Source organism: Rhinolophus hipposideros (assembly GCF_964194185.1).
Source record: "Rhinolophus hipposideros genome assembly, chromosome: 17".
Classification (NCBI taxonomy): domain Eukaryota; kingdom Metazoa; phylum Chordata; class Mammalia; order Chiroptera; family Rhinolophidae; genus Rhinolophus; species Rhinolophus hipposideros.
Genome location: NC_138063.1, coordinates 40,185,532 through 40,213,105, shown reverse-complemented (window position 1 = coordinate 40,213,105; position 27,574 = coordinate 40,185,532). Strand labels below are relative to the sequence as shown.

Here is a 27,574-nt window from a genome sequence, read left to right as displayed (position 1 = left end):
TGAATAGCATTGCAGTGAACATACGGGTGCATATATGTTTTGGAATTAGTGTTTTGGATTTCTTTAGATAAATACCCAGGAGTGAAACTGTTAGGTCATAAAGTAGTTCCATTTTTAACTTTTTGAGGAACCTCCATACTATTTTCAATAGCGGCTGCACCAATTTCTAATCCCACCAACAGTGCACAAGTGTTCCCTTTTCTTCAAATCCTCGTCAACACTTGTCAGTTGTTGATTTATTGATGATGTTCTGACAGGTGTGAGGTGATATTTCATTGCTGTTTTTATTTGCATTTCTCTGATGATTAGTGACTTGAGTACATTTTCCTATGTATTGGCCATGTGTATGACCTCTTTGGAGAAACGTTTATTCAAGTCCTCTGCCCATTTTTTAATTGGACTGTTTGCTTTTTTGGTGTTGAGTTGTATGAGTTCTTTATAAATTTTGGATATGAACCACTTGTGAGATGTATCATCGGTGAATATCTTCTCCCATTCAGTAGAATGACATTTTGTTTTGTTGATGGTTTCCTTTGCTGTGAAAAAACTTTTTAGTTTGATGTGATCCCATTTGTTTATTTGTTCCTCTGTTTCCCTTGTCCAACGAGATAAATTTGTTCCTCTGTTTCCCTTGTCCACCTTTAAAATATTAGTAAGGGTGTTGACTGAGAGTTTATTACCTATATTTTCTTCTAGGAGTTTTATGGTTTTGGGTCTTATGTTTAAGTCTCTAACCCATTTTGAGTTTATTCTTATATGTGGAGTAAGTAGGTGGTCCAGTTTCTTTTTCTTTCTTTCTTTCTTTCTTTCTTTCTTTCTTTCTTTCTTTCTTTCTTTCTTTCTTTCTTTCTTTCTTTCTTTCTTTCTTTCTTTCTTTCTTTCTCTCTCTCTCTCTCTCTCTCTCTCTCTCTCTCTCTCTCTCTCTCTCTCTCTCTCTCTCTCTTTCTTTCTTTTTGGCATGTATCTATCCAGTTTTCCCAGCACTGTATATTGAACAGACTGTCTTCACCCATTGTATATTCTTGCTGCCTTTGTCATAGATTAATTGACCATATGCTAGGTCTGGGTTTATTTTCAGCTCTCTATTCTGTTGCATTGATCTATGTGTCTGTTTTAATGTCATTACCATGCTGTTTTGATTACTATGAACTCGTAGTGTAGTTTGATATCAAGTACTGTGACACCTCCAACTTTGTTCTTCTCTCTCAGGATTTCTGTGACTATTCAGGATCTTTTATGGTTTCACATAAATTTTAGGATTATTTGTTCTAGTTCTGTGAAAAATGCTTTTGATATTTTGATAGATGTTGCATGAATCTATAGATTGCTTTGGGTATTATGGACTATGTTAATTCTTCCTATCCATCTATTTGTAGCTTCTTTAATTTCTCTCTTCAATGTCTTATAATTTTCTGAATACAGGTCTTTTACTTCCTTGGTTAAATTTATTCTTTGGTATATTATTTTTTGATGCAATTGTAAATGGTATTGTTTTCTTAATTTCTCCATCTGATAGTTTATTGTTGGTGTATACAAATGCAACTGATTTCTGAATATTAATTTTGTATCCTGCCACTTTACTAAATTCATTTATCAGTTCTAATAGTTTGTTGGTGCAGTCTTTGGGGTTCTCTATATATAGTATCATGTCATCTGCATATACTGACAATTTTGCTTCCTCTTTTCCAATTTGGATGCCTTTTATTTCTTTTTCTTGTATGATTGCTATGGCTATAACTTCCATAACTATGTTTAATAAAAGTGGTGAAAGTGGGAAAACTAGTCGTATTCCTGATCTTAAGGAGAATGGTTTTTAAGTTTTCCCCATTGAGTATGATGTTAGCTGTGGGTTTATCATATATGGACTATATTGTGTTGAGATATGATCCCTTTATTCCCACTTTGCTAAGAGTTTTTATCATAATGGATGCTGGATTTTGTCAAATGCTTTTTCTGCATCTATTGATATGACCATGTGATTTTGTTTTTAATTTTGTTAATGTGGTGTATCACATTAATTGATTTGCAGATATTGAGTGGTTACCCTTAAGTTTATGTAAAAGAAAGTTTGATATTTAGAGTATTTCATTTTCTTCAGCACGCTTACTTTCTCCATTCCCATATTCCGGTTCAGGCCTTTACTCTCCCCCTTTTTATGTTGCCACAAATTGTCCCTGTTGATGGTAGTTGAATAGCCTTTTTTTAGTATTTCTTGTAGTGCAGGTCATGTGTTAGAAAATTCCCTCAGTTTCTGTATGTCTGGAAAGGTCTTTATTCCTCCTTCATATCTAAAGAATATCTTTGCTGGATATATTATTCTTGGCTCATAATTTCTCTCTTTCAATAGTTTGAATATTTGGTTTCACTCCCTCCTGGCTTTTAGAGTTTCTGGTGAAAAATCTGATGATAATCTAATGGGCTTTCCTTTGTAGGTTACCGTCTTCTTTTCCCTGGCTGCCTTGAGGATTCTTTCTTTGTCGTTGATTTTAGACAGCTTCAATACAATGTGCCTTGGAAAAGGCCTGTTGGGATTGAGGTAATTAGGTGTTGTATTTGCTTCTTGGATTCGAGGATCCATTTCTGTCCACAAGTTTGGGAAGTTCTCATCAACAATTTGTTTGAATATATTCTCTGTTCCCTTCTCTCTTTCTTCCCCTTCTGGTATGCCCATTATTCTTATATTGCTCTTTCTGATGGAGTCAGAAAGTTCTTGTAGAGTTCTTTCATTTCTTTTAAGTCTCAAGTCTCTTTCTTCTTCCATCTGTGTAATTTCCAGGTTTCTATCTTCGATGTCACTGATTCTTTCCTCTATCTGGTCAACTCTACTACCTAAGCTGGTTATTTCATTCTTAATTTCTTCTATTGAGTTCTTAATCTCCAGAAATTCCATTTGGTTCTTTTTTAAAATTTCAATCTCTTTTGTAAAATGCTCATGTTGTTCTTTGATTGCGTTTCGGAGTTCATTAAATTGCCTTTCTGTGTTTTCTTGCATCTCGTTGAGTTTTTTCAGAACTGCAATCTTGAATCCTCTGTCATTTAAGTCACATATTTCCATATCTTTAAGTTCCTTTTCTGGAGACTTTTCACTTTCTTTCTCAGCTGTCTTGTCTTGGTTATTCATGGCAATTACTGATTTATTATTTCTCTTCATAGACATCTACAGGAGTGGCTTCTGCAACAAGTTGATAGGAAGATGTCTTTCTTTTGTTTTCCAGTATCTGTTGGTAGAATGTTTTATTTTCTCTCCGACTGTAGCCTTTTTTTTCTCTCTCACATGGTAGTGCTATGTTTTCTCTGCACTATTCCAGCTTCTCACACAATGGGGGGTTCCCTGGGAGATGGGCTTCTCCTGTCAATAGTTCTCCTGGGTCACAGGGCGCCATGACCCTGTGGGGATGCGGAGAGCTTTTGAAGTTCCAAAGCTCTTTCTGCACCAGATTCAGAGCCTGTAAGTTTCAGCAGTTCTGTTTACTCCTGCAGGGGTCCGCCCAGATAGGTGGGGCGAGGGGCGGGATGAGTTGTGAGAGGTGGCCCAGAGCAATGGCAGCGACCACCACCACAGCCGATCCTGCTTCCACAGCTCCCTCCCCTTTGCCGGAACTAGTTGGGCTGCGAATCTGTGTCTACGGTCCACAGTTCTCAGAACAGAATATTTGCTACTGTTCTGACACTGCTACTGTTCAGCTTCTAGCACCAGGCAGGTGGGGGCGGGGTGAGCTCTGGGAGGGTACAGAGGGGGCAGCTAATCTCAGTGTCTAAGGCTTCCATTCTCTGCTTGGCAGTGAGGGCTTAAGCCACTGTTTTCAACCTCCTTCCCTCAGTCTTTTCTCCGAGGCCTCTGCCATGAACGTTGGGTTCAGCCATGTTATATGCTGCCCCCTCAGCCCTGTGGGCCATAAGCGGAGCCCTAGCAATCCGAGTTCTTCCCTCTCCCGCAGCTGCGGTAGTTCCGGGATGCAGTGAGCTGGGAGCACTGAGCTAGGTCTGCGTCCTGCACCCGCAGCTGCGTGTCCGCACTTCTCCTTTCCCTTTTTCCCTGCTTGTGTGATTCTCCCACCTTGAGGTGAATTCAGTAGTGGGCCTCTTCGTCCTGCCTGTCTGCTGTGCAGGGAGTCCTTTGTGGAGTTATTGTTGTTCAATTAGTTGTAAATTCCACGGGAGCTTTACAGAGGCTCACCTCACGCCACCATTTTGATGACATCTCTGATTTGCAGATATTGAACCAACCTTGCATACCAGGAATGAATCTCACTTGATTGTGGTGTATGATATTTTTAATGTATTGCTGAATTCAGTTTGCTAATATTTTGTTGAGGATTTTTGCATTTATGTTCATTGGGATATCAGCCTGTAGTTTTCATTTTTTATAACGTCTTTAGTTTGGGGATCAGAGTAATAGTGGCCTCATGTTCTTGGGAGCATTCCCTTCTTCTGGATTTTTTGGAATAGTTTGAGGAAAATAGGTGTTAACTCTTTTATGAACGTTTGGCAAAATTCACCTGTGAAGCCATGTGGTCCAGCACTTTTGGTTTATTGGGAGCTTGTTGATTATGGAGTTGAGTTCATTAATCAGTCAGTTCAGATTTTCTGTTTCTTCTTGACTCAGCCTTGAGGAAGAGTGTATGCTCCTATGAATTTATCCATTTATTCTAGATTGTTTAATTTGTTGGTGTGTAGTTGCTCGTAGCATTTTCCTAAATTTTTATGTATTTCTGTGGTGTCTGTTGTCACTTTTCCTTCTTTATTTCTTATTTTATTTATTTAGATCATCTCTTTTTTTCTTGATGAGTCTAGTTAAAAGTTTGTTAATATTATCTTTTCAAAAACCCTGCTCTTGGTTTCATTGATCTTTTGTATTTTTTTAGCCTCTATTTAATTTATTTCCACTTTGATCTTTATTATTTCCTTCCTTCTACACACTTTGGGCTCTGTTTGCTGTTCTTTTTCCTGTTCCCTTAGGTATAAAGTTAGATTATTTATTTAAGATTTTTCTTGTTTCTAGAGGTAGGCCTGCATTGTTATGAATCTCCCTCTTATGACTGCTTTCATTGTGTCCCACAGATTTTGCATTGTTGTGTTTTCATTTTCACTTATCTCAAGATATCTTTTGATTTCTTCCTTGATCTCACTGTTAATCCATTCATTGTCTAATAGCATGTTATTTCGCCTCCATGCAGTTATATGTTTTTCTGGTTTTTGTTTGTTTGTTTGCTATTGATTTCTAGTTTCATATTGTTGTGGTCAGAGAAAATGCTTCCTATAATTTCAGTCTTCTTAAATTTATTGAGATTTGTTTTGTAGCCTAACATATGGTTTGTCTTAGAAAATGTTCTATATGCACTTGAAAAGAATGTATATTCTTTTGCTTTGAGGTGAAACGCTCTTAAAATATCAAATAAATCCATCTGATGTAGTGTGTCATTTAAGGCCACTGTTTCCTGTTGATTTTCTGTCTGGTATATCTGTCTCCTGAGGTCAATGGGGTAGTAAACTCCCCTACTATGATTGTGTTACTGTTAGTCTTTCCCTTTATGTTGGTCAACATTTGTTTTATATATTTATGTGCTCCTATGTTGTGTGTATACATGTTTACTAGAGATATGTCCTCTTGTTGGATTGATCCCTTTATCATTATGTAATGTCCTTCTTTGTCTCTTATTATAGTCTTTGTTTTAAAGTATATTTTGTCTGATATAAGTATTGCTACTTCAGTTTTTTTTGGTTTCCATTTTACCCGAAATATTTTATTCCATCCCTGTATTTCCAGTCTAAGTGTGTCGTTCGATTTGAGGTGGGTCTCTTGTAGACAGTATATGTATAAGTTTTGTTTTCTTATCCACTTATCCATTCAGTTACCCTATGTTTTTCTTTTTATTAGTTTCAGGTGCACAAGACAAAGAAATACTTAGACGTTTATCATTTATATCCCTCACACTGTGTGAATCCCCCTCTCCCATCCACTATCCCTCTGACATCGCACAGAGCCATTACATTTCCACTGTCTCTATTCCTAATGCTGTACTCTGCTTCTTGTAAGTATATACATACATATATACACACACATATGTAAAATTATAGTTGGCATTCATTATTGTTCAGCTTCAGGTGTACAGTGCAGTGATCAGGCATCTGCATCGTCCCTGAGGTGGTCTCCCAAATGGGACACATGTCCATCGGATAGCCTACAAAATCTTTACAACAATATTATGTTCCCAAATTAATTTTCAAAACCCTGTAGTCATCTTGTGGTTACTGACTGTTTTCTAATCCCCTCACCTTCCCCCTTATCCCCACCCCCCCACCCATCTATCAACCCTCAGTTTTTCCTCTTTGTCTCCAAAACTGTTTCTGATTAGTTCATTCACTTATTCTTTTCTTTAGATTCCGCATATAAGTGAGATCATATGCGTATTTGTCTTTCTCTCTCTGACTTATTTCTCTTAACATAATGTTCTCCAGGTCCATCCATGTTGTTGCAAATGGTAAGATTTCTTTCTTCTTTAGGGCTGCATAATACTCCATTGTATAAATGTACCACAGTTTCTTAATCCAGTCATCTACCGATGGGCATTTCAGTTGTTTCCATGTCTTGGCTATTGTGTATAGTGCTGCAATAAACATAGGAGTGCATAAAGTTTTTTGAATTAGAGTTTTGGATTTCTCCGGATACATACCTAGGAGTGGAATTGCTGGATCATAAGGCAGTTCCATTTTCAAATTTTTGAGATACCTCCATACTGTTTTCCATAGTGGCTGCACCAATCTGCAATCCCATCAACAGTGCACAAGCATTCCCTTTTCTCCACATCTGCCTCAGCACTTGTTGTTTGTTGATTTATTGATGATAGCCATTTTGACTGGGGTGAGGTGGTATCTCATTGTGGCTTTTATTTGCATTTCTCTGATTGTTAGTGAGGTTGAGCATTTCTTCATATGTCTGTTTGCCATCTGTATGTCCTTTTTAGAAAACTGTCTCTTCATGTCCTCTGCCCATTTTTTAATCGGATTGTTTGTTTTTCTGGAGTTGAGTTGAGTGAGTTTTTTATAAATTTGTGATATTAAGCCCTTATCAGTTATATCATTGGCAAATATCTTTTCCCATTCAGTAGGATCCCCCCTTTTTTTTTTTTTGATGGTTTCCTTTGCTGTGAAAAAGCTTTTCAGTTTGATGTAATCCCACATGTTTATTTTTTCTCTCACTTCCCTTGCACGAGGGAATATATCAGTAAAAATCTTACTCCGGGTAATGTCGGTGAAGTTTTTTCCTATATTTTCTTCTAGGAATTTTATGGTTTTAGAGCTTACATTTAGGTCTTTAAGCCATTTTGAATTTATTTTTGTATGTGGTGTAAGGAGGTGGTCCAGCTTCATTTTTTTGCATGTGTCTGTCCAGGTTTCCCAGCACCATTTATTGAATAGACTGTCTTTACCCCATCGTACATTCTTGCTTCCATTGTCGTAGATTAAATGGCCATATAGGCATGGATTTATTTCTGGACTCTATTCTGTTCCATTGATCTATGTGTCTGTTTTTATGCCAGTACCATGCTGTTTTGATTACTGTAGCCTTGTAGTATAACTTGATGTCAGGTATTGTTATACCTTCCACTTTGTTCTTATTTCTCAAGATTGCTGAGGCTATCCTGGGTCTTTTATGGTCCCATATAAATTTTAGGATTATATGTTCTATTTCTGTGAAAAACGTCGTTGGTAGTTTGATAGGAATTGCGTCGAATATGTATATTGCCTTAGGCAGTATGGACATTTTAACTATATTAATTCTTCCTAGCCATAAACATCTATTTATACCTTCTTTCATTTCTTTTTTCAGTGTCTTATAATTTTCTGAGTACAGATCTTTTACTACTTTGGTTCAATTTATTCCCAGGTATTTTATAGCCTTTGGAGCAATTGTAAATGGGATTGCTTTTTTAATTTCACCTTCTGATGTTTTATTATTGGTATATACAAATGCAACTGATTTCTGAATATTAATTTTGTATCCTGCTGCTGTACTAAATTCATCTATCAGCTCTAATAGTTTCTTGGTGGAGTCTTTAGGGTTCTCTATATATAGTATCATATCATCTGCATATAATGACAATTTTACTTCCTCCTTACCAATTTGGATGCCTTTTATTTCTTTTTCTTGTCTGATTGCTGTGGCTAGAACTTCCAGCACTATGTTGAATAGAAGTGGAGAAAGTGGGCAACCTTGCCTTGTTCCTGATCTTAGGGGGAATGGTTTTAGCTTTTCCCCATTGAGTATGATGTCAGCTGTGGGTTTATCATATATGGCCTTTATTATGTTGAGATATAACATAGTATATATTCCCTCTATTCCCACTTTCTTAAGGGTTTTTATCATAAATGGCTGCTGGATTTTATCAAATGCTTTTTCTGCATCTATTGATATGATCATGTGATTTTAATTTTTCATTTTGTTAATGTGGTGTATTGCATTAATTGATTTGCGGATGTTGAACCACCCTTGCATACCAGGGATGAATCCCACTTGATCGTGGTGTATGATCTTTTTAATGTATTGCTGAATTCTGTTTGCTAATATTTTGTTGAGGATTTTTGCATCTATGGTCATTAGCGATATCGGCCGGTAGTTTTCCTTTTTTGTGGTGTCTTTGTCTGATTTTGGGATCAGGGTGATAGTGGCTTTGTAAAAAGTGTTTGGGAGTCTTCCCTCTTTCTGGATTTTTTGGAAGAGCTTGAGGAGAATAGGTGATAATTCTTTTTTGAACGTTTTGTAAAATTCACCTGTAAAGCCATCTGGTCCAGGGCTTATCTCAGTGGCAGCTCAGCTCAAGGTGCCATGTTCAATCTTTAGTTGCAGGGGGCAGAGCCCACCGTACCTTGTGGGAGTCCTGGAGTTGAATCAGCAACCTTGTGGTTGAGAGCCCACTGGCCCAGGTGGAAATCGAACCTGCAGCCTTCGGAGTTAGGAGCACGGAGCTCCAACCGCCTGATCCACCAGGCAGGCCCTAACCTGTTTTTTGATTGGAGCATTTAATACATTTACATTTAAAGTGATTATTAACAGGTACATAGTTATTGCTATTGTATTAGTCAAGTTTCTTTTATCTTCTTTTATTGATTTGTTTGCTTTCCCCTTCTTCTTAAGTGCCTTTAACATTTCTTGTAATACTGACTTCGCAGTATTAAATTCCTTTAGCATTTTCCTTGTTTGTGAAGCTCTTTATCTCTCCTCAAGTTTTAAATGATAGCCAGGCTGGGTAGAGCAGTCGTGGTTATAGGCCCTTGCTTTTCATCACTTAGAATATTTTCTGCCACTCCCTTCTGGCCTTCAAAGTTTCTGTTGAGAAATCAGCTGATAGTCTTATGGGAGCTCCCTTGTAACTAGTTGTCTTTCTTTTGTTTCTTTTAGGATTCTCTCTTTGTCTTTAACCTTTGCCATTTTAATTATAATGTGTATTCATGTTGTCTTCTTTGGGTTCATCTTGTTTGGGATTCTTCACTTCCTAGACATATAAGCATATTTCCTTTGAAAGATTAATGAAGTTTTCCATCATTATTTCTCAAATACGTTCTCAACCCTTGCTCCCTCTCTTCTAGTACTCCTAGGATACAAGTGTTGTTATATTTGATGTTGTCCCAGAGGTCCCTTAAACTATCTTCATTTTCTTTTATTCTTTTTTCTTTGTATTGTTCTGATTGTTTTCTGCTACCTTGTCTTCAGAATCACTGATTCAATCCTCTCCTTCACCTAATCTGCTGTTGATTACTTCTGGTGTATTCTTAATTTTAGTGATTGTAGTCTTTATTTCTCACTGGCTCTTTTTTATGGTTTCTATGTCCTTCTTTATGCTTACTATCTCTTTGTTAAAGTTCTCACTAGGTTCCTTTAGCATTCTTATAGCCAGTGTTTTAATCAGTGTCTCTGGTAGGTTGTTTGCCTCCATTTCATTTTATTATTTTTCTGGAGTTTTCTCCTGTTCTTTTATTTGGGATATGTTTCTTTGTTTTCTCATTCTGGCTGCCTCTCTCTATTTGCTTCTATGTATTAGATAGATTTCCTATGTCTCTGAGTCTTTGCCAATATCCTTACATAATAGATGTCTTGTGTGGCCCCATGGTGTAGTCTCCTTGATCACCTGTGCATGCATTCCAGGAGTGTCCTTTGTGTGTGTTGTGTGTATTCTCCTGTTGTAGTTGGGCCTTGATTGCTTTTGGCATATCAGTAGGTGGGATTGGCTTTCACACTGACTGGCTGTGAGGATCGGCTATGCCCACAGCATATGAGCTGCTGTGTGGAGGATGATTCCTCAGAGGGGAATTTGCCCCACCTGTCTCTTAGGCCTGTTGAGACCACCTTTTGGTGTGCCGCTTGTGGGGCTAATCAGGTAGTGCTCTGGCATGGTGTGATGCTGGCCTTTGATTATGTTGTTTCTGGTGCCCTTGGGAGAGGCTCCCATGAAGGCCAATTTCAGACTGGCCTGGGGCTACCTGATCAGAGCTACAGATCTATATGCAGTTGGTTGCTGCCTGTGTTGGACTTGGAAGCATGTGGAAGTTGTCCCTTTGTGAAGTGAGGCTGGATGACACCAGTATTGGGCCTGGGGTAACTTAGAGAAAAGCCCAGGGCACTGCAGGCTTATTGCCACCTGTCAGCTCCCCATGAGGCTCAGCAACTGAAAGAGACTCCTTAGGTGCATGGGTTGGTCTCATTGATCTGATGTTGACTGTGCCCCGGCAATGCCACTCAAGTTGGGTGTGGCAGTGTCCCAGGGAGTCACAGGGTGTGGCGGGTGTTTTTCACAAAGTTAATGCAGATTCAGTTCTTGCACCAGTGCTTAGCCTGTGGCCACTCCACAAAAATGCCCTGAGAACACCACAGATCCTCGAGAGCTGCCCCAGAAAGACTGCATCACAAACTGGGCTGACCTCCTGCCACAGAGACTTTCCCAGGGCCCCTGGGTCTGTCCGCTGCTGTACAAACCTCCAGCAGATCGCAGGGCCAGGCTGGCTGCCCAGGAGCCGAGAGTGCCCCAGTTGATGCCACACCAGCTGGGCAGAGCAAAGTCCCAGGGAGTCACCAAGGTGGTAAGAGCAAGGATTTTACCAGACCAATGGGGTCTAAGATTTGGCGCTATGGTGGTGAGTTTGAAGCAGGAAAGATGGTAACCTCCTATAGGCTACACATGAGGCAGTCTCCCCACAGGGATAACGGCAGCTGTTCCTCTAGCCCTCGTCTTGAAGCCACATAACTCAGTCTTTCCCTGTACGTGTCTTGTACTTCTCGAGTTTCTGTCCCTCCGAAGGAACCCAGGGTGAGTGCTTGCAAGCGAGTGAGTCTGTGAGCAGGCCCTTTAAGAGGGTGTCTGGGTTTCCAGCCACCTTCTGTCTCACCAGGAAGGATGGATGCTTTTCATTGATTTTCATTGCCAGATGTGGTGGAGACTCCTCTTTCCAGGACAGGAGCACTATGCTGGGGAGCCCAGTGTGGGGCTGAAACCCCTCCTGTTCAGCGGAGACCTCCACCTCTGAGGTGTCCCTCCCAGTACTCACCCACTACCTGTGGATGTGGGGTCAGCCTGTTTCACATCTCTGTCCCTCCTACCAGTCTCAATGTTGTCTCTCCTGTATATTCTTAGTTATAGGGGTTATGTTCAGCTTCTCAAGATAATTCTTGAGGTTGATTGATATATAATTTAGTTGTAATTTTAATGTGATGCCAGGAGCCAGCAGGCTTAGCAATTTACCTATTTCACCATCAGGAACTTTCCTTCAAAAACTATTAGCACATTAGAAATAGAAACGAAATCTCTCTTGTTGGTGAAAATGGCATCTGCTAAAAATGTACAGCAGACTGTTTAATGGTGTCACTTTAGAATATCCTCATTAAAGGAGCAAATAAAGAAAAATGCATTCCGTTCTTGGTAATACTCAGTATTTTAGCTGGTTGTCCTAGCCAATTATTTAAGTCTACTGTAAATTGTAGAAAAAAAATGTAAAATCACTGTCATTATTTGCAAATGATTTGAATATCTTCCAGGAACCCCCCAAAATAAAACAATTATGAGAATTCATAGGAGTATAGAAATATGACATTTAAAATCAATTAGCAAATATCAAAAGTTTTCCTACACACCAGGAACATCCACTTAGAGAATAAACTGGAGTAACACATCCGTTTTACAATTGCGATAGTATTGTGAAATACCTACGAGTATAATTATCAAAAAGAAGTCCTGAATAATTGGAAAAACATGTTATATCTCTGTAGTAACAATGCAGTAGCTGTAAATATGCTGGTTTTAATTTGGCAATAAATATGTTCCATTTAATTTGGCAAAGATTTATCCTTTTGTTTTTTAGGGTTTCCTCTGGAAGCAGATAAAACCAGCCAACATTTTTTTTTCTCATTTTACCAGTGAGGAAACTGAAGCTTCAAGTAGTTTTTGTGACATAGCATACAAATGCATACATAATTTGGGAGACAAATATCTGTACGGTACTGTCTAATTCTTGGCTTCATGGCTGTTTCATATGAGCCCATTTTCTATATTCTGTTTAGGCCAGGGTATATATTTCTTTTAAAAACTAAACTGAGAAACAGGTATGAAATTAAGGATGATTCTCCTTTCTCTGCAGTGTCGTGGATATTTTAATTGGTACTTATAAAAACTCCCACAGATCATTTTTATTTTAAAATATTTTGGTGAAAAATAAGGGGAAATATATTTCCATTGTTTTCATGCCTGCTCATTGTAATTCCTCAATAAGTGATCAAAAAAACTAGAATTAATTTTAAAGTTATGCTTACTCTTGAGATAATGTCATTAAGCTCCACAAATGGTCTAAGTACTTTCCAGTTTACTTAGAGTGCTTATAACAGAAAGACCACGACACTTTCTTCACAATTTACTTCCTAAAGAAATATATTCTGTTAGTTTTATAAGGCTATGTAACAAATTACTACAAATTTGGTGGCTTAAAATGATAGAAATTTAATTTCTCATAACTCTAGAAGCCAGAGTCAAACCATTTGCACTGGGATGAAATCATTTACACTCCCCCTGAAATAAACCCTACTCTGGAAGAAATTGGAACAGAGTTTGAATACTAGTCAGTAGTTAGTTTGTTGACCTTGACCAACCTGCTTGACCTCTTAGAACTTCAGTTTCTTCATCTGAAAATGGAACTAATACATGCCTATCTCAGAGAGATTTTAAAAGAATTAAGAGAATGGATGCTGATACAAATATCACTTTATTCCTTTTTACTTGACTTGCATTCAGAACTTGGCTTTGACTAGTCCATGTATCTCCAGAGCCTAGTACCATCCCAGGCACATAGATGTTGCCCAATAAATAAATGTTCACCAAGTAGTTATCTGTCCTCTGAAGGGTATTGTGACATTGCACTGTCATGCACGAAAGCCCAGCTGGGGACAGCTTGGTAGTGATGGCTTATCCAGAAATACCCTGTGTGTGATAGTGAACTGGGGAGATGTGTGAAGAACAGAATCCCTAAGACTGGTTTCTGTGTAAATATGTTAAATCGACGGCATGTATGACGCAGGAAAAGAACTGTTGATCCATAAACGGAAAAGTTAGCTGGTTATAATGAGGGTCCAGGTCTCTCTCTACACACACGTATGTTCTTCATAAACAATGGATTGATGTTTCACCTCATTCATATTTTCGCCTTGTGCTTACAGTCACTGTGAGTGTCGAACTTCAGAGTTGCGGGTCTCTTCTACATTTCCGTGAGGTTTCTCCAGCTAGCTACTTGAGAGACTAAGCTACTTGAGAACAGTAATTAGTGATATGGTGACATGTGTCTTCCGTGGCTTCCTAGTCAGCATTCGTGGATAGTGAGAAGGGCTTGAACGCTATGGTCTGATCTTTCTGACAACAGAGTAATGGAGCATGAGCAGTTACTGAGCCAGCCATGTCCTTGGTTAACGAGTCATTTGGCTTCTAATGTCCCTGAGTCACAGACTGTCCTCAAGATCTCCTGGCTGACTCATCACTGAGGTGTATTGTGTCCAAGAGGCCTCCTGCAGTGACCAGGCATCAATCACTAAAGGAGCCAAGGAACATGATAGGGGCTGGTTCTAAAGGAAGCTGGCAACCCCTCTCCTAAGACCCTTCACGCACCACCCCAGCTGCCAGGGAGAGGAGAGAGGTTAGGGACCTTGGGAAGCGAGTGCTGAAGAGCAGCAGAGCCGGGCACGGAGAGGAGGGCTGAGGGCAGGGCAGGGAGAGCAGTGCTGGCACCAGTGGAACAACAAGGAATGCTCCTAGGCGTGCGTCACTGAGAGCAGACTGGCAGATCTTTGGCATTTAGGATTTGCGTTTATTGTCGATGCTCGATACTTAACAGCTGTCATTGCTGTGTTTAGGATTTAATCTAACCATTTTGATCCTGGTGATGCTTTTTAGGTGCTCTGATCAGGTGCTTGTGGCATCAGGTTGGCAGACGTGGAGAGAGATCTTTAGTGGAAAGAAACTCTAAGTGTATTTAACCAGGAATAAGTAGAACAGACATTGGAGAGAGTATTGGGTTCTAGACAGAGCTCGATAAAAGCAAAAGTCAGAAGTGCAGTCTGGATCCTTAGAGAATTTCTGAAGCGTTGGGGCAGATGTGATGACCAGAAGCAGTCGGAGAACAGTATTCTGGGATACAGAATCACTCTCTCAGTTGTACGGTGGAGAATGAGTGAGTTGCAGAGGGAGAGAGTGCTGAGGGCTGGACTAATGGACTGGCTTCATGCAGCCACTCAGTACTGACTGAGTTTTTCCGGGCCCGGGGTGGGTGTACACAGGAAGACACAATACAGTGCCTACCCCCTACGACTTATCTGGTAGCAAGGAACTAGATTGGCAAATTTTGTAACAGAATGGGTTCTATTGTACACGATTGAAGGGGGCTGGGAGAAGGTGGGCGTGAGCTGAGTCCTTCACTGGTGCAATCTCCTCCCTGAGTGAAAGAAGCCCCGTGTGCTTAGGTTCACCTCACAACTGTGTGAGGCAAATTGGAGCGTTTCCCATAAAAAATCTTTAAATCACTTTCTTCTTTACTTCTTCTTTGGTTTTAAATAGCTCTTAAGGGAAAAGATGCTTCTGAATTACCATATTACAATGTTAACAACAGATTAGCCAGTAACTCTGTTGTCTCTTTTTCCTAGTGCCAAATCAATAGTGCCTTGACTTCCTTCCACACTGCTTTGGAACTTGCAGTGGATCAGAGAGAAATCCAACATGTCTGTCTGTATGAAATTGGTAAATATGAAATGTCTGTCTTGCTTCTTGTCATGAAATAACTATGAATGCATCTATTAATGCACTCAGCTTATGTCAGCTTTTGTCATGCAAGTAATTCCTTCTTGTGCACTTTTTCATTATTAACACTGTCAGTTTGTATCTTTAGAAAATGCTTGCTGCCATTTGTAATAATAGGACTTTGTTATCACAGCAGAAGTAATGAAGCTTATCTCAATGATTCTCCTTATTTCATATAGTAGTTTGGATTTAGTATAATAGGTGTGATCAATGTTAATCATTATGAAATGAATTGACTAAAAACTGTTTGTAAGTAACTTATTTGACTGCACAAAACTATTTTCTCTTTCCCCCACCAATATTTACCTGAGGAGAAAAATATGGCATAGGAGAGAGCTGGGTGTGTGGCTTCCAGTCCCAGCTCTTCTACCCACCAGCTCGGGGACCTAGGACGAGTGTGTAGGTCCTCACAGTTGCCATTGAAGTTAAGGTGCCTCCCCTCGTCGTAGTTGTGAGGTTCAGAAGAAATGATACGGCTGAGCGTCAGGCATGGTGCCTGGCACACAGAAGGCCCTCGCACATGTCAGCTGCCTCCTTTGGCTCCTACCGTCCTGGAGATTAATTTATAAACAGAAGTATTTATTTGCTGAAGATTTCCCCCCTCATTCCCCAAAGTTGTTGCTATGATTATTTTCTTGACTGCACTAAAATTCTGTCCTGTTACATCAGTAATGCCATAATCCTTTTACGTTTCAGTTGCTGACAAGCATAAGCACAACTGTGGGCTTGAAGCAACAACAACAACAAATTTTTCATAAGGGGTTCATACTTTTTAGAGTTTCAGCCCAATACTACAAGGTCACATCATATAGCACATACAAGAGGAATGAAGAAGGGGTAGAGAAAGGGAAAATGATGAGGTCATGATGGGTATTAAAGGGGAAATTGGGTCTCAAAAGGCGATCTGCACAGAGATGGAAGAACACATGAAGAGCCCGGGGGTGGCAGTTGGTAGCTGTCAGGTGGGGCCCTGTGTTGCCTGCCACTTGCTTGCCTGCTGTGGACATAATTGTTTTCATGAATCTTTTTAAAGAAAAGTGCAAACTCAAAGACTGGGAGCCGCCCAGTAAGCAATATTATATTTTATATGCCCGTTATGGTTAGGGAGGGAATGAAGTATAGTGCAGTGGAAAATGTATTTTTATGTCATCTATACTCCTCGGGAGCTGTTTGGTACCCCTAATGTAGGATGGAATATGTTTCAAGGAACTTGAGTTAAAGGACCTAGCTTTGGCAGCCTTTATCATGCACTTTTTTCATGGCCACACAGAGAGGTTCAGTCAATGGGAGATACTGTTAAAATAGGGATGAAATTCCTTGAATTTCGTTGCTGTTACTCCTTACCAGAATGACAGTCTAAAAGATGGGGTCCTTCTCAGCTCTGCTACTGACCTATAGAGGGAGGGTAAGTAGCGCTTAATTTCTAACTGACTTGCTGTCTTCTTCTCATAACAGTTGGAGAATTAATAGAATCATTAATGAGCAAGCGAGTGCTTTAAGACTTTTTGAGGTAGTCACTGTATCTATGTAACCTAATGGTATTGCTTTTTCTGTGCCTATGCCTGTTCTGGAGAAGTACTGCTGGGCTTGTGTTAATCTAACAACTGTAGGAGACAAGACAAAATGGAATGTATAGATATGTTTACATCCCTTTCTTCTACACTGAATAATTGGTGGTGAAATCAGAAATGCCTTGTCTTACTCAAAATGTCTCATTGAAAGTACACTAAGAGAGAAAAGATTTTTTTTTTTTTAGTTTTCACGTACTGTACTTACAGAGAAAAATACAGGATCAGAAATTTGTAGCTTAGAGATGAGATGCGAAGCTCACTACAGTAGGATTGTATACTAAGGATATTTCTTTCATAGGTTGGTGCAGCATGATAGAACTGAATTTCAAGGATGCATTTGGTTCCTTTGAGAGGCTGAAAAACGAGTCCAGGTGGTCCCAGTGCTATTATGCCTATTTAACTGCGGGTGAGTACACGTCTTCTACCATGATTTAGCACACACGTGTGGGCAGATGCAAGGATGAGGGCGGGAGGACGCAGAAGTTGTGTTCTTCCTCAATTTTCTCAGCTAAAATAAAATTACCCCATGAATGATTTGTGCTGCCAAGTAAATAGCAGCAACCTACAGTGTTGGCTGACCCAGCAGAACTCGAGGCATTTCAGTAATATGCACCACGCACCACGCGTCTTCCCCAACCTCCCCCACTGGACTGGTTTGGTCACAAGCTCTGTCTCCGAAATGCTTATTGGAAGGTTCTCCCTGTTTTTGTGCATTTTACCCTAAGCAGTCTCAACCTTAGCCCTCTCCTTTATTTTCTAAAATGTATAATTTGATTTATTAGGAATTTAAAGAGTATTTAAGAATTTCACATGTCCTTTTCAGTGTGTTAATATCTTTGTTTGGATTGTTAGTCCTTGGTTACCAAGTTGCATAGATTTTGGTTAGTCTGCTGCAACCTTGTTTTATCTATTAAGCCTGTTCTATGCACAGTGTGATTCTGAGGAACACGAGATGTTTCAACACTGCGTGTTTTATAGCAGACGTCCCGCTAATTTCTGTTATGATTATGAGCGTTTCTTGCCCTTTTGCCCTGGTATGAGGAGATCGTTAAAGATGTACTGCCACCTGGTGGACGAAAGGGTTGTCTGTGTCCTGAGATAAATAAGTGCCCTTGTGAGGTAGAATTGTGGAGGTCAGAACTGAAGAAACCCAAGCGGTGGCTGTACATTTTCTGCCTCTAATGATGAATTCTCCGTACACAGCCATGGAAGTGATGCTTTTACTTAAAATTCAAGTAAATTTAAAAATAATAATAATAATCCAAACATCATTTTAAATGTCTTATGTCTCGGAATAATGAGTTTGGATTTAATGAAACACCTGCAGTCATTCTATCCCCTTTACTGACTAAACTATCGATGCAATTAGCAGTGGCCGATATGTACATCCTGGATGTTCCTAAGCTGCAGTCCATTAGCCATCCGGATGAAACCCCTTTATCTCCACACTCCTTACTGCAATCCCCACAGGGCATCTATTTTCATATAGCTCTGTAGCCTACACCGTGCGATCAAGAAATGTGATTAAAATTTAATTAAAAATGTATTACAGTAAAAGGCACATTGCCATTAATCCCCCTCAAATACTCTGCCTCACTTCAAACACTCTCTTCCCATCATTCTTGCCACTTTCTGAAGCAGCTCTGGAAATCCGCTTTCGTGAGTGTCTTTAGTTGCGCTGTTGCGGCTGCCTCGATGTCCTGAATTCATTCAAAATGTTTACCTTTCATGGTAATTTTGAAGTTAGGGAAGAGCCAGAAGTCCTAAAGTCCAGATCCAGTGAATAAGGAGGATTAGGACACACTGTGATGTTTTTATTTGACAGAAATTGCCACACCAGAAGGGATGTGTGACACGGAACCTTTCCGTTGTGATCACAAAATACGGTGATGTTGCTGCCATCCAACAAAAAGGCAGGATCCTCAGTACGGGAAGTGGTGCGTCAAACCTTAGTAACAGTGTGTGACAAGTTTCAACTTGTTTGGTGCAGTTAGTCCGGTGTGATCTGCAGTTGAGAGAAGGTGTGTTTTAAAGAGTGCCATAAATCATCCTCCATCATAACAATGTTCTGTGTCACACATCGCTTCTGGTATATGGCTATTTCTGTCACATAAAAACATTATGTTGTGTCCTCATCCACCTTATTCACCACATCTGGAACCGTGCAACTTCTGACTCATCTCCAAAGTCAAAATGATTCAGGGCATCTAGGCAGCCATGACAGCACAACTAAAGACAATCACAAAAGAGGATTCCAGAACTGCTTCAGAAAGTGGCAGGAACAATGAAATAAGTGTGTTCGAAATGACAAGGAGTATTTGAGGGGGATTAATGGCAATGTGTCTTTTATTGTAATAATTTTTTTTTATTTAAACATTCACTGTATTGTTTGATCTCACCTTGTATTTTCATTTCTCTTTAAGCTTGCCACGAAGTGGGTGATTCATCTGTGGTTGGATTAAACTATTTGCTTCTTGGTGCCATACAAAAATGTCTAGGAAACTCAGAAGTTGCTCTTCAGTAAACTGTTACTGTTGGTGTAATGGCTAAGAAAAATAGCATGTGAGAACATACATATATGCTTGTGAATAAGAAAAATGAAAAAGCATTAAACAACCAAACCTCGCATGGGAATGTAAGCCTATCTACTTTGATTAATATTGTCTCCTCAAATCCTAGAAGCTGATGATGGTTAATACTAGCTTTTAATGTAATTTCAGATTCTTACTTCTTTACATACAGACTTCTTTTTCCTGGTACTAGTTTTTTACCAAAGATGACAGTCTCACCGGGAAGAGGAGGAAATGAGGATGCAGACAGTTTTGAAAAAGCAGAATGAAGCCTCTTAGTTAGATAAATACAAAAATGATTAGGCGTGTCAGCGTGTATGCTCACTTTTCCTCTCTCTATAACTGCAGATAACTGACGCAGTACTGGAAATGAGGCTTCGAAAGCTGTTGGCTTAGGGTAGTCTATGTGCATATTATATGAAAAAGCACCACTCATTACTTTCAAATAGAGTTGGAGGGACTTTTCTGAGTTTTTTGGTTTTGTTTTTTAATTATATCCCAGTGTTATTTTGATTACTGTTTGAAAGAGTTCATATACAATAATAGGAGACTTTAGACTTTAATTCCTAGAGTGTTGATGTACTTGTATGATAATTGTAAATTAATATTTTAGTATGGGGTTATAGTAGTTATTACAGAGCTCTGAATAGCTTCTTTTAGATCATAGGCTTAAGTATCAGCAAGATACAGACAAGACACCTGTCGAGAGATGGTTCTTGGCTTGTGTGCTTTCTGTTTTAAATGTTATAAAGTGGGATGTTCAGACTTTGAGATGCAGATAAAGGTGTTCCCTGCAATAAAATCAGTAGAGGCTGGAGTGTCACTGAAAAAATAAGTAGCATGAATTGGGCTGACGGATGGGTAGCATATTCTGGAAGAAGCTCACCAGACAATCATGGAAAGGACATCTAAGATATGGATGAGAATGGATGGGAAGGAAGAAAGATGCAGAAAGAAGAGAAAATCTGATATAGAATACAGAAATAAGATGAGTCCCCCTTCTTGTGTCTTGAAGATGTGATGAGCGTTAGGTGGGAAAAGGAGCCTAATTAGAGAAATCAGTTAATTCCAATGACATTTGTGTTACTTTCAGTTCTGTCAGCGGGCTGTTAAGGATGAGCTGTGTCTTCAGAATAAGTTACGAGGTTGGACAATTAAGTTCGTGAACTAGTCCTAGAAAAAGTGCCACACACCTCACTGCAGAATATTATTACAATCACCTTAGAAGTACTCCCCTCGGGAAGCTATGCACCAATGCCAGCACCTAGTCCACCCTTCAAAGCAATTTTGGAACTTTTTCTAGAATGGCCATCAGAGCTGTCATTGTATTATACTTGATGCCCTGAATGTCATCAAAATGTCTTCCTTTCAATATTTCCTTTATCTTTGGGTAAAGAAAGGAGTCATTAGGGGCCAGATCAGGTGATTAAAAAGGGTGTTCCAATACAGTTATTTATTTACTGGCTAAAAACTCCCTCAAAGACAGTGTCGTGTGAGCTGGTGCATTGTCGTGATGCAAGAGCCATGAATTGTTGGCAAAAAGTTTGGGTCGTTTCATCTAACTTTTTCACGCACCCTTTTCAGCATTTCCAAATAGTAAATTTGGTTAACTGTTTGTCCAGTTGGTACAAATTCATAATGAATAATCCTTCTGATATCAAAAAAGGTTAGCAACATCGTTGAAACAAGTTCATGAACTTAATTGTCAGCATATGTTCAGCTATATGCTTGCTATGAATTTGGTTGTCTATTAAACAAACCAGAGGTAAGATCTGATATGCATATTTTCTTTTCTGTTTTTTTAAGGACACATTTATTCATCATCATGATCAGACTATTACATTTAGCAATCAATAGCATGGGTGCAAAAAACAAAAATCTATGGGCCAGCCCGGTGGCTCAGGCGGTTAGAGCTCCATGCTCCTAACTCTGAAAGCTGCCGGTTCGATTCCCACATGGGCCAGTGGGCTCTCAAACACAAGGTTGCCAGTTCGATTCCTCGAGTCCCGCAAGGGATGGTGGGCAGTGCCCCCTGCAACTAAAATTGAACACGGTACCTGGAGCTGAGCTGCGCCCTCCACAACTAAGATTGAAAGGACAACTTGAAGCTGAATGGCACCCTCCACAACTAAGATTGAAAGGACAACAACTTAACTTTGGAAAAAAGTCATGGAAGTACACACTGTTCCCCTTAAAAAAAAAATCTAAATTAAAACCCTTTGTTGGAATGCTTTACACTTTCCACAGAACAGAAACTAAAATATCCTGTTATACAATTAGTCACCAATACAGTCCTCGAGTTCTTTTGCCCATACACATGAGTATTGTCTAAAACATGTCTTCTTTGTAGCAGCTAGGCCCTGCCACCACTGTGCTTGGGTGAGTTCGCAAATCTGCTGTAACCTGTAGCTTGCCTGTTACTTCTCTGGCTCTCCTCTCCTGCTAAGCTTTGTTTCCTGGCAGTATTTAAAACCTCTGCCACGGCCATATCTACTGCTGCTGCTGGAACCACCACAGCCACCTTGGTTTTGTGGCTAGGTTAAGCATTGGCCTCCACCACCATAGGGGCCAGAGCTTCTGCCTCCAAAGTCCCTCCTTTCATGGGTCCAAAATTTGAAGATTGATTGTTGTAATTGCCAAAATCGTTGTAGCTTCAGCCACCTCCAAAATTGCTTCCATCATTACCAAATCCATGATAGCCGTCTCCACTGCCACCATACCCTCCACCACCATGACTGCCACCAAAGCCACCTCAACCATGGAAGTTTCCTCCACAACCAAAGTTGTCATTCCTACCAAAACCACCTGCTCGACCACCACTGAAGTTTCCAGAACCACTTCGACCTCTTTGACTGCATGAAGCACTGGCCATCTCTTGCTTAGATCTGGCTTTTCTTACTTCACAGTTGTGGCCATTCACAGTATGGTATTTCTAAACGACAATCTCGTCTACAGAATCATGGGCATCAAAGGCTACAAAACCAAAGCCTCTCTTCTTGCCACTGCCTCTGTCAGCCATGATTTCCATCACTTCAATTTCCCCACACTGTTCAAAATCATCTCTTAGGTGGTGTTCTTCAGTGTCTCCTTTAATACCACCCACAAACATCTTTTTCACAGATAAGTGGGCACCAGGTCTTTGAGAATCTTCTCCTGAGACAGCCCTCTTGGTTCCACAACTCTTCATCCACCTCGTGTGGCCTTGCCTTCATGGCTGCATACACCTCTATGGTGGCATAGGTGACAAACCCAACGCCTCTGGAGCGCTTGCTGTTTGGGTCTCTCATCACCACCCAGTCTGTGAGCGTTCCCCATTGCTCAGAATGGCTCCTCAGGCTCTCATCGGTTGTTTTAAAGCCCAAACCTCCAATGAAGAGCTTCCACAGCTGCTCCAGCTCTTTGGGAGACTCTGACTTAGTCATGACGAGCACAGGAGCAGAGACTTTAACGATGCTTACTCAGCGTCTACTGCCAGAAAAGGTGATATATTTTCTTACATAAGATTCATCACCAAAAATGTGCAAATGAGCAGACACACAGCATTCTTTTTTTTAAATGATTAAACATAGTGCTTTCTTCTTTCTTTTCCTTGATTTAATGTAGGATGAGACCAAGAAGCTACTCATTGTATCTGTGTTTAAGGCGATAATGTCTTCTCTGGAATTAGATTTATAAATGTTAATTTTTTGACAAAAATTTATTTTGGGGAAAATTCGTTGCCATTTTTAGAATGGAATGCTACGATGTAGTGTGGTCCACTCGGAAGGACACAGAATCGCATTCTAATTCTCGCTCTGCCATTTCAATCAGTGAATGATACTCGTTGCATTACTTAACCACATCCCTTCTTCCTATTCTTTAAGGCAGGATAAAAAATACCTTGTCAATTTAATGAAGATTGTAGTGAGAATAAATGAGAGTGATGTGGATGATTATTTTTAAAATGTTAGAATACCATATAAATTTAAGTTGACAATTACTATTAAGATGTATATGTAATAGTATATTCAATTACTATTAATGTATATTTAAGTACAATGGGGCAGTTTGTTTCATAGGATTTCAATAGTGCTGCATTTGCTTGGTACCTTCTTTCAGAAGCTCAGTGACATATTATTGGCTTTATAAAGTTCAAATTTTTAGTAAGTTCAACTCATCTTTCAAACGTATCGACTTTCTAAAAGTTGAGCTACGTCACAGAAATATTATAGCACACCCCTTAAATATGCAGCCTATCTTGCCAAAGATAGGCTTTTAATTGGTAAGACTTTCCATTTGAAATTCTAATTTTATAAAAGAGAAAATGGAATTTAATGAATTTTGATAGAAATTCCTAACACTAGTCTTTATTTGAAGGTAATTTTTATTCCTAATGCAGCCTTAAAATATATACACAAAATATAACAAGACTGATCTATTCCTTGAAGAGTGAAGTTATGTCCTTCAAAACGAGATACAATTTACTGACTTCAAATACACCAATTTTAGGTAGTTTAGTAAGACCTTAAACTAAACAATTATAACACTTAAAAGATGTTATCCTTTATAGAATTACCGTGAAGATTATGAAAAATTTTTTATCAAGTAATGCCTTGATGCAAACTTATTAACATCATTATATTAAGGAAAAATTGAGTCATTTTAATTGAGTGAGCAATTGGCTCACCTCTATGTCTATTATAAATTGATTCAGTTAATATTTCTTCCTATTGTGACATTTTCTGCTTGAGCGTATATAAGTATAGGCATTAAGAGACAATGTTTTTCTTCCATTCATAGACTGTGGCAAGAGGCAGAATTCTACTTGTTCAAGCAAAGGTAAAAATACTGAATTTGCCTCTTTCCAGTGGCCTTCTTATCCTCTGTAATATATACTTAAGTATGATTTCAAGAAATTTTGTGAAATGATTTTCTGGTTGATATTTCTGGAAAGGAAAAGTTATGATAATTGAATCCAGTGAGCACTTAAGTTAAATTACCAATATCATCAAAACTGTGAAATTGCTCATCCTGCTTTAGAAACACTCTGCTTATTTCAGTGGGAAAATAACTTTTGCTATTTCATAACTACATTCTTGAATTAAGAATTTCTAACAGCGACTTACATTGAGCACAATTTAAGATTCCTGTGTCAGGAATAACATGAGGAAAATTTTCCAACACATTCAGTTGAGATTTTAAAAATGAACACAGTTTGAGGTTTGGAGAATAAGAAAGTCAAGTGGATGTAAAGCCTTTAGTGGGAGTGTGAGAGATTTTACGTTGGGAAGCTTAGTGTGGTTTACACTTGAATTTTCAGTCTAAATACTGTTGGAACAGTTATTCAACTTTCAAAGGTTACATAAAGATCGGTACCTTAAAATTTTTTGAAGCATTGTTCCTGGGTTAACTGCCTTAAAAATTTTCTATTTCTCCAGAGAGATTGATTTCAGGTTTTCAAATAAGTTTGTGTTCAGTTCACTTAACTGAATCGACATCTTGACACCACCCCGTAGGCTTTCTTTGACTAGTCAAAGAACAGGTCTGTTTATGAACCATCTCTCCTTGGTTTGGTACAGGATAGCCCCTAACATGGCGTTAGGGCACGGAGAGAGGTAGATGGTGATTCTGAAGACTCTAACAAAAGCACAGTGCAAGTACACTGTACCATTAGATTACTGAAATCCTAGTACATTGTTTGAGTTGAGTAATTCTGTTACCTTGCCTGTGTGCTATGACTTATCCAACCTGTGCACTACGTGACCTGCCTGGAAACTTAGTTTGGTGTAAATTGCTCTTTACCCCATTCTGGTGAAGAAAATAATCATATAAGCGGAACTATTTACATCTCTGTGTGCTTAATATTGGTATTACTCACTCTTTCGCTTTCCTATTTTGGAGGCTCTGAAGTGGATCTTCTAATTTATAAGTGGCAAATACATTTTTGTATTAGATTGTGCCTATGATGAGAGTAATCTCCAATGTATATTTGACGTGCTCTGGACATATTTATAGTCTGACACTTGGAGGCATAGTCTAATGATAATAATGGAACATGAACCTTTGTGGTTAGTAGATTCAGGATATTACTTTTATTGGGTTAGGTATCTTTTTTATTTTAGTACATGATAGCTAAGTGTTTGAGTAAAGAAGTATGATTTTCAGACATCACAACAAATGAGAATATTTATTGCCGCATATTGTATGCCAATTATATGCAGAACTTGCTCTTCTATGTTTCTGCCAACTAAAATGAAAGGACAACACATACCTGATTTTTAAAATTCACTCACGTGTGTGTGTGTGTGTGTGTGTTGTTTTGGTATATAAACTCTCTATGTTGATTACTTATTTATGCAAATTATGGTGGCAAGTATTCAAATATGGCTCTGTACCTATGAAGATATACATTCATACAGTCATGGTATATTGTTTGGTATTTCATATGTTTTTTGGATGTTATTGATGGTATATTTTCTAGAAAAAAAATGTGCAGCCCAGATCATCTCAAGAAGGTCATAGTAGAGGAAGGAGACTTGGAAGATAGGAAGAGGAAGTACAGAAAGAGAAAAAGACAAGGGGAGCAAGAGAATGGAAAGTTGGTCCCTAAAAGATGTGCCTCTTCTTTGGTAAAGTGTGCAAAACTCAACCAGTGCACAGTGTAATTGGCTTCCTTGTGAAAACTAGCAAGGGGCCTGAGCTCCTAGTTGACTGAAGTATGAAATAGAAGCAACACACTTGTAACGCAGGTGAAGTCTGGGGTATGCTTTCTCCCCCAATAGGCCAGTGGTTCTCAAATGTTAGTTTTACACATTAGTCCTCTCTGAGGTTCTGATTCAGCAAGTTATAGGTAGACCATACAAAGGCATTTATAACGAGTTCCGAGGATGATTTTAGACCACATGGGTGGTCTAAATTAGGGGAAAATTGCCCTATGTTATCATCTTTGGTAAGCATTTAGTAAATCTGAGAGAAGAATCAAACAAATAGAATTATGGAGCCAGGTTACGATCAGTTATAGAGTGTATATCATGGGGCCACTGGGGAAATGCTTTTAACCATTGTTTTTCTAAGTTAGGAGATTCCTGAGCTGAGTTTTACAGGACAAGAATGCAAGGTGAAAATCATGGCTAGAAGGATGTCTCAGGCATTGTACCCAATGAACAAAGGCACAGAGGGGACATCAACATATGTGTTCAGGACCAATCTCTAGAGAGTCAAGTAGGAAGCCAATGGTAATACTATGAGATGGGAGTAACTTGAGGTCACAATAAGGACCATGGACTTCTATAGAGGAAGGATTTGGGGCTAGGGGACAGGAAGCAATGGATAACAAAGTGCATTCCCATAGATCCCTAGTGACTGCAAAGAGAGATGAACACATGGACAAGAAGATTGTAAAACCACATCAAATCATTAAAAGTTCTAGAAATCAAGGCAGCAAATAGTGGTTTGAAATTTTGGGGTTAAATATTTTCACTGTAACAATTTGCATTTCAGAGGGATTTGGACAAAAATCATCATTGAAGAAGTGTGGAAAGAGTGAAAGACAGCCTTCTGAGTTACTGGTATTATATATAGTAACTAACACCTAGTAGGTGTTCAAGATGACCCACCAAATTCGGCTACACAGGCATAAATGTCTCAAATTCCAAAAGACACTCATAAGTGTTACACTTGGGGTTTTTAGTAGCTCAGTTTCTTTGATAGTTAAACATATTGTAAATCAAACCATCAGAAATCATGACAGCTTCATTCACGTCACTTTTATTTACATTACCAAAGTGGGCATGGGGACAGTGATGAATGACCAAAAAATGTACCCTTGTAGACCTATCATCACATCAAAGTCTAAAAGAGCAGGTCATGCAGGGTGTCATGTGGGGTCTCAGCTTCCAGTCCCCGCATAAGAACGCAGGATATGGTGAGGCCACAAAGGAACACCCACAGAGCCAAGGATGCGGGGTTCATACCACTATAGCCTCGGTGGCAGCTGGGTTGGAGACACAAGAAGCAGGATCCACAGGAACCGCAGCCTGCTGTCCGCTTCTCTGCCAACCAACCTCACTTGCTAACTGCAATCTGCCGCTTGCTAGCGTAGCCACAGCAGTTATATTAGTGGCTAATGGCT

The 27,574-nt window shown here is 39.3% G+C and overlaps 1 pseudogene across 1 annotated transcript; it reads right to left on the bottom strand.

The window, feature by feature from the left end:
• Nucleotides 1–21,881: 21,881 nt before the first annotated feature.
• Nucleotides 21,882–22,886, bottom strand: LOC308509849 (heterogeneous nuclear ribonucleoprotein A1-like; annotated as a pseudogene). Its single transcript has one exon. The product of its transcript is annotated as a heterogeneous nuclear ribonucleoprotein A1-like (transcript).
• Between the last annotated feature and the right edge of the window lie 4,688 nt (nucleotides 22,887–27,574).